The sequence below is a fragment of the Oncorhynchus kisutch genome, linkage group LG30 (assembly GCF_002021735.2).
Source record: "Oncorhynchus kisutch isolate 150728-3 linkage group LG30, Okis_V2, whole genome shotgun sequence".
Lineage (NCBI taxonomy): Eukaryota > Metazoa > Chordata > Actinopteri > Salmoniformes > Salmonidae > Oncorhynchus > Oncorhynchus kisutch.
The window spans coordinates 25,198,835-25,207,700 of NC_034203.2; positions in this window are offsets into that span (position 1 = coordinate 25,198,835).

Below are 8,866 nucleotides of genomic sequence, written 5' to 3' on the forward strand. Positions count from 1 at the left end.
CCCACTGGGAATGTGATGAAAGAAATAAAAGCTGAAATAAATCATTCTCTCTACTATTATTCTGACATTTCGCAATCTTAATATCAAGTGGTGATCCTAACTGACCTAAGACAGGGAATGTTTACGGGGATTAAATGTCAGGAATTGTGAAAAACTGAGTTTAAATGTATTTGACAAAGGTGTATGTAAACTTCCGACTTCAACTGTATACATGTAAACTACCGTTCACAAGTTTGGGGTCACTTAGAAATGTCTTTGTTTCTGAAAGAAAAACCATTTTTTTGTCCATTAAAATAACATCAAATTGATCAGAAATACACTGTAGACATTGTTAATGTTAGAAATGACTATTGTAGCTGGAAACGGCTGATTTTTTTAAATGGAATATCTACATAGGCATACAGAGGCCCATTATCAGCAACCATCACGCCTGAGTTCCATTTGCACGTTGTGTTAGCTAATCCAAGTTGATCATTTTAAAAGGCTAATCGATCATTTAAAAAAAAACTGGTCCAGTATATACAAAAGGTATGATGACTGTCTCTCTTTTAATAGTATTAATTAATTAATTAATTAATCCGTGTTCGAAGTAAACTGTTGTTATAAAGTTGAACAGAAGTTCTCAGAAGACATTATGAGACCATCTGTGTTTGACAAGTTGATCTTTATGACTTTTAGAGGAGTGAGGAGATTAACCTCGTACCTAGCAGCCATCTCAGCATCATTAGTCCGTTTTATGACATGACATCTCAGCTATCTCGCAACGCAACATACCTCTGAGATGACTGGGTCTCTGATTCCTGCGACTTCTAGGATTCTCTCTCTCTCTCTCTCTCTGTGTGTGTGTGTGTGTGTGTGTGTCTGTGTGTGTGTGTGTGTGTGTGTGTGTGTGTGTGTGTGTGTGTGTGTGTGTGTGTGTGTGTGTGTGTGTCTCCCACATACAGAGAGAGCAACTAGCTCTCACAGTCTCACGTCAGAATTAGAATCATCCATCTTTCTCAAACAACATTTTGAAGTTGTTGCAAATGTCACATTTAAAAGTGTTTAAGGTTAAGTTTAGGCATTAACTCTGCATTTTTAAGGTTGGGATTTCGTTTAGGCATTTATTAAGAAATCTTAAGGTTAGGCATTAACTGCGAATGGTTAAGGTAAGGGTTAAGGTAAGGGTTAAGGTTTGGGATAGGCTTAAACAAAATCTCAAAGACAACTTTCTATCACTGGATTTGAACATGCAACATTTAGAATCAGATGCTTACGCCCATCCACCATCCCTGTCCACAATGACCTAGCAAACCCGAAACCTACTTGAAGGTAATGGCCCCTAGTGGACAATTTCCACGTCATCTCCCGACGTCCTCGGGCATGCATGGATATATGTTGAATACTGACTTGTATCACGGGTTTCCTGGCTGGGGAGAGACACCTAGTTCTCCGGAATCTGAGATGACTGAGTCTCTGAGTCTGACTGTCTCCGGCAACCTCTAGGAGTCTCTCCCTGTGTGTGTGTGAGTGTGTGTGTTTGATTATTTTACATTCAGAGGCACGCAGGCATGCATGCACGCACGCACACGCACAGACACACACACTAAAAAAGATGCATTTGCCCATTAGAGATGGATTGACAGCAACACAGAATAAATCTTTGTGGCAGAAAGTTAGAACAGAGTTAGAACAGAAAGATAAATAGAGCAGTACCTGAGGTAGATCTGTCTCTATTGTTTGCCTCAGGGGGAGAGCTTACCGTTTTAGTAATGAGGACAAACCTGAAACACTTTGGTCTACTAATGGGGAATGATTGATCTGTGTTTCATACACAAAACGGCCGTAGAAGAACGACAAACTAAAACATTTAGGATAGGACACACAGCCCCAGCAGCACAACCACAGCAATATTGTCCCCCACAACCCTACTGTATGGGTCTTTCTATTGGAAGTATGAGCCCCACCTGGTGGCTTTAGCCTTGGGATATATTGTGTGTGGTTTGTTTCTGTGCTGTGGAATACTGTTCAGTAGCTGTATCAATGCAGAACATACAGTAAGACCGTAACTGATGTGGCCAGAGCTGAAGCACTAACATTTAATTAGATCTTTAACACTGGATCTTCATGTGGCCATCTTTGTATGCCTTTTATTCCCCCAATACCCTCCATTAAGACTTCATTAAAAGCTAAATCATGTTTAATTAGATCAATAAACAATATGTCAAATCAGGTTGGTAGGCAGGGAGGCTGGGTAGGAAACCAACTCTCCAGTCTCCATTTCCCAGTTTATCATCAAAGCATTAGCTTGTGCTAATTATGCTAGCAGCACCGAGTCAGACCAGGCCACCAGAGACTGATAACCCAGGACTTCCCAGGGTTAAAATGATTGCACACATTACACATCTCCTTCAACATCTCGTTGGATATACAGTATGATGAAGTGTTATCCTAGATACATGGCTGAAATATGTTGCTGCAGGATATAGGATTAGGTATATTATGATGGTGGGGTGTGTTGTTTTCTATTTTTTATCCTGGTACAGCACTATTGCTAATCAATGTAATGCATTATGGGTTATATAAATCATTGTCTGGCACTTACTCTATGGGTCATTAACATGCAAGTCACCAGGGAGAGATGACAGACCAGACTGTCATATAGCACTATAATGTCTGCATGTAAAGCTGAAATATAGAACACTATAGAAATGACAGGGGAAAAGCAGTGTCATACAGTATGAATATAAGAGATGTTTGGAGTTTAGCCTAGAGTATCATTCTTATTTGATGATGTGCTAGGAGTGGTAGCTCAACAAATGTCGAGCTACCTCTCCTGTGCAATTTCTTATCAGTATTTGACTACAAAATCATCTAGCTCTAGTGACATTGTATGATGGCTCGAATGATATCCAAAACGCAAACATCCTCAGACCACTGGAGATGCTTCTCAAATATTTAGAGGCAAAGAGAGAGGTTCCTGTTCAAATTTTTTAATTGAGCATGCATTTATTCTGCCTGAAAAGGTGTCTTTCTGGGAAAGTGCATACGCAGGCGTTTGTAACCTGAGCCCTGTTACCGAGGGCATCTGAAGACTCACAGGCCCTTTGATGTCTTTTGAATACTGGCATAATGCATCTGTAATTAATAATACATTTGCATATGATGAACTAGGGTACTTAGTCAATGTTCTCGGGATACAAATACCTGAGGAAGACAATAACAACTGAGAACATTAAAAAAAGGGAGTCTCCGCAAAAAAATACAAATCTATGGCTCACTTTGGAATTACAAATACATTAGCAGCTAATTATGTCTTAATTGCCAATATTTTAGCAGGTGTTTGTACTTAACCAGCGGTAAAGCCCTGGTGGAACGAGCTCATCAGGGTTAGTCTCAGGTGAATCTGTTCTGTGGTCCTCCGTGGATAAGATGGGATAGGATGGACCAGTCATTTACAGTCATATTAGGCCACAATCATTAAGAGTAGCGGTATTCACATTTGAGAGTTGATGATGGAATGAAAGAGTATGATAATGGAAATGTCATTAATAATTTTACTACTACAACTACTACTACAACTAACCTACTATGACTACTCGTAATTCAACAACTTTGGTTCTGTCACGGAGTGAACAGTATGTTTTTGTATTTATTCTATCATTTTGTACTTACCTCTGACACTCTGTTGTCTGTATTAGAGTGGCCTGGGATACTAGAATCTGTAAAGCGGAATAAATAGGTTAAGTAACCATTCCTGAAGTTGCTACTGTTGTTTGGGAGACAATTTACATTTATTTCAACCCCAATATCAAGGAGTGTAATGAAGAAGCTTTTGTCAAATATTTTCACTACTATTTAAAACCTCCCTTTCTCTTTCTGAGAGGAAGCCAGCCCAATTCCTTCACCTAATCAAACAGAAAAAGTAACCCAACCAGGAGTATGATTAAATATTGAGCTTAGGAATTTAAGATAACTTATTTTTCATTGGCTCCACTGACATTTGGCAGAAAGGGGTGCGTCAAGCTCCCATAATTCCCCTGAGACAGTCCTCTATGGAAGAAAGAGCTAAACAAGAAGAAGCCTGAACTGAACATTGCATGGCAGATGAGAAAATGTATAACGAGCCAGACATCATTCGATTATCTCCCCATTATTTTATTTGTTTTTGGTCTATCATTCCCTACACTATTGTTCGACCTTGAATGAGATGCTGTCAGGCAGCTTTTTAGAACATAAGCACTGCCGTTTCCCACAATCCTCTGGGAGTGTTGAGGTGAGAGCTGTGGCCCAGTAGCACGCCAAGTGGCTGGCAGCAGATCAAAAGCAAACGAGGTTCCCGAGCTCATTCCAATTATAACAGCACACACTATCAACTACAAATACAAACAGCACGTAGCCTAAGTGATAGCGCTTGTGGCCTAGAGGACTGCTGCCAGAGAGCAGGCAGCATGCTAATCAGACTACCTCTTGCCATGGGCTATTTAGGGAATAGCCTCTCTCATCCCACCAATTCCCCATGCCAAAGCCAGGGAAAAAGAAAGGATGAAAAAAAAGGGAAGAGAATTCCCGTGGTACAAAATCCAAGGACAAAATATTACAAAATGGATCTTTATCTTTTGCTCTTGGCCAATATCCATAGTAATTACTACAAACACACAAATCACATGTCCTGAATAAAATATCAATTTTGTTTAACATGGAGTGGTGGCCGACAACTGAGAGTGGTCTCCGGAAGTTAGATTCTTGCTCTTATGTTGTTAATTTGATGACTGACTTAAGGCGATCCATGACAGACAGAAAGATACATGGGCAAGATTAATTTGACAAAGGCTTTTGTTGCAGCCTTTTGACTTGCACAACATAGGATACTGTAGGCCTTCATCCTATCCTGTGGTTTGACACTTTGAAAAAATAACAATTTAGAAAAAGGGATCTACTTATTCATTTTTTACAGATCAGTAAACAGTTTATTTCTATCTAGTTACTCATTCATACTTTTTTATAAGCATTCTATTCTAGGTGTGCCACACAACACAGTGATTTATAGTGTGTGGTTTTGTTTTGAAAAGGGGGATGGTAGATCAAGAGAGAGATAGGAGGATGTGTGGAGGAGACGAGCTGTTTCTCCAGTAGCACGCTCCCCCGCTCGCACGGACATCCCCTTGGAGCTTGGCGTCTCTCCAGAGCCACACAGGGGCAGCGAAGTACAGCGGGAGTCTGGACACAAAGCACACATTGTGCACCGTGGGACCCCACCAGCTACGGCGCGAAGGCACAACTCTCAAGGACATCGTAAACTGGGGCAGAGAACTTCCTAGCTTCCCACTGCTACAGTAGGTGTGATAGAGAGAGAGAGAGAGAGAGAGAGAGAGAGAGAGAGAGAGAGAGAGAGAGAGAGAGAGAGAGAGAGAGAGAGAGAGAGTCTCCTGCTGTATTATCAGTTATACCATTGGTGGTGTCTGGTGTGGAGATGATGACAATAATTTTGCCTCATAGATTATACAAAATCTTCTCATTTCTTATTCTCAACATTCTTGAGACAGTTCTGTGTGTGTGTGTGTGTGTGTGTGTGTGTGTGTGTGTGTGTGTGTGTGTGTGTGTGTGTGTTTTACTAGGCTCTGATCTCACAGTCAAATATAATGACTGATTGGTTGTATAATAATAGGCTTATCCCAGGGAGTGGTTTAGCTTGGGATCTCTATCACATATTGTCTCATCTTGTTTATTCATGCTTTTCATGGAGATACATGCCGATCATGTATTTTGCAGACAAAGAAGAATCTTAACTGAAAATGGAGATGACAGCTTCCGGTTTTACCTACTACTTATTCTCTGCGTGACTATAGGTTTCCCGACTCAAGAACTTCCATAGACACATGAGTGTTTGCAATGGTGCTTACAAGTGTGTGCATTTCCATGGTTTTAAAAAGTTGGATCTCCTCTAGTTCAAGAGTCATGGGGAACCTTCCAGGGCATAGTGTACACCGGTAAAGAAGTCATACACCAAGAACCTCACTCTATGAAGACTTATTTCACTTGTTCATTTTAGTGGAGAAAAGGTCTTCAACGGTTTTCTTGAAGTCATTCCAGGTGGTCTTCATAAGGCAGCTTCGTTAACAATTCTATTCATCTCTGTATGATGAGAACAGCGTATTTAATGACATTTCAAAGAGACACTACGGTGATAAACAGCATCCAACGTATAGAGGTGCTTTAATTCTACAGGGCCCAGCCCAGCCATGGACACGGTGTTCTTTCTCCTCCTCACCCCCTTTCCACCTCCCTCCTCCCCCCTCAGGAGCACAGGATGTCAGTGGGTCAACAGCCCCTCTTTCTTCTCATCACAGGGAGCTGAAAAACACTGTGTCGAGATGGCGTACCCCCTACTAGACCTGGCCACATCGACCCATGCCACCAACCTGGCCCTCTAATGGAAGTCCTGGGCATCCAGATGCCTCTCCCTGCCTCTGCCTGTCCCTCCCGCCTCGACGGGGGCGTCAAGTAGGGCACTACTCTTCTTCCCAACCAGCAGGCACCCTCTACCATTCTCAAACTCCATTCCTTCTCCCCAGGCCAGCCTTTTTGGGAACATTACAGGCAGATGTGTTCAGATGAGCATGTTCTAATTTATTAGCCAGGTTAATGCTCGGCCAGAGGCCCTGGAGGATCAATGGTTTTATTTCCCTAAAATGCCTGCGTGGCGAGAGGCGGTTCACAGGGCAGTTTTAATACCGCCAGCACCCCAGTGTGTCCCAGTGAGGACTGGGCCGTATTGATCGCACCACACTGAAAGTACGTGCACCTTTTGGAGAAGGATCTATTTGTGTCACCCTGGGCTGAGATGAGGGCTCCGCCGGAGGAGGAGAGAGCCCAGCCAATGGAGGATGCCAAAAACATCAAAACAGCCATGTTTACAGATTACCCAAAGGGAAAGCAAATTACTCCAATTATGCAGGCTGTGGGAATACTGATATCAACATACCTGCTATTTCTCCCAGAGACACAACTTCTATCAGGCTGGAACACAAACAAAAACAGCACACTGTTCATTTGAGTTGATGGCTAAACTGCAACAAACATGGTGTGGTTGGTTTTAACGAAGCAAAGAGCTGCACATCATATGCATAGAAAATCATTTGTTGGCTACTAACTCTACCTCAAGTCACGAACACACAGTTGATTTATTGGTGAACATCATTAAACGATGCCAACTGATCACCTGAAAAACACCCTTACATGCTTCCCAGAAAATGTGACAAGATCTATTGTAATATTGTAATATATATCTGTTCATACAGAATGCATTTACAGATGATGGCCTTTGTTGTGGGCTGTATGTGTGCCATATTTATAACACAGACTGTAATCGTCTAAATCCTCTTCTGTTCCCCCGAGAGACCAGAGAGGATGTTGTCATGTCCAATTATCTACACTATAGAGGTAAATCACAACTCATGTCGAGTCTACAATATTTGCTCGCACACACACACAGACGTACACTCAACAAGGCCAAGTTGCAGAGGACAACAGATATTAATATTGATAGAATATTGGAATACACATTCTCCTGAGGTGCTCCTGGTATGAATTGGACAGGCAGATTGGATTGGCTGTGTTTTTTCTAAAGATAGATTGACGTAGACGGTTTTGAGGAGCTAGACCGATAGATAGAAATTGTTTGTGGAGAAACTGTTATGTTTATGGATTTTTGTGATGGCATGTAGGGATTTAAATGTATGGCAGATCAGGAATACAATCTCCTTCTGATTGTAGGTCAGAAGAATCAATTGATGTGCTTCCAGGTCACCAAGTTCCCCAACATCTAATATCCCAAGTTTAACAGTCAACTATCATAACAATGTTTTATCTTTCATCATCCTGCAGGTTGGTTTGTGAGGGTTGCTGGTGGTTGGACTCTATAGAGGGTAGGGTACCTTAGCCGAGAAGAACCTAGCCCCATCTCACCCTGAAGCGGAGCAGAGCTCCGGCCCAATAAAGCAGGCTGCCTCCCCAGGGCCCCTCTGTCAAGCCTCCAGTCAGCGCTTGTTTTTGCACCATTTATTTAGTGTGACACATCTCCAATTAAACTGTGGAGGCTGGTGCATTTCCCCCATAACTACCTCTTATTCCTCCCCATAGACTTTCTGTCACACTGAGAGAGGGAGAGAGAGAGAGAGAGAGAGAGAGAGAGAGAGAGAGAGAGAGAGAGACAGAGAGAGAGAGAGACAGAAGGAGGGAGAGATCACATCTTGCCTGCTAGCTATATGATGACAATGTCATTTTCCCCTCAGTGGTTACAAGCCTCGCCTGAAAGGTGCCTTGAATTATAATTATCAAAATATTGAACAAGATTATGATCCTCTGAAATTATACTGTCACCTTAATGTTTGCCTTGCCACCCGTCGACACTTCTATATCTCTTTCCTTATTTTCCATGGATCAAAAGGTATTGAATTAACACTGATTATAACATGAAATATTGTGAGATACAGAAAATGATATCTTAACTTCATGCCAAAAACAAGTGCCATTACTGCTGTCACTCTTACCATACTGTAAATAAAAACTTCCAACAATTCACCGTTACATAAAGATTAGCAGGCTCAGACTAAACGGTGTTTAGCCTACTCATCAAAAACCCTTTGCGGGGTTACTTTCCTCCACTATCCTATTGTGCTCGAAAATTTGACTGTGATGTGTCCGTCTTGCTGAATTGTTAAAGTGCCCAAAAGAGATCCGACGGTATATGACGGGTATAAGGAAAGTATTCCTCCCACCTCATCATCTCTCTGTCCCCTGTGGCACCAGACAGTCACAGGAGGAGTGACTTTGTACGACCCCGTTCCCGTCTGCAAGTGCGCAGCTGAGGGTGGCAGTTGCCAGG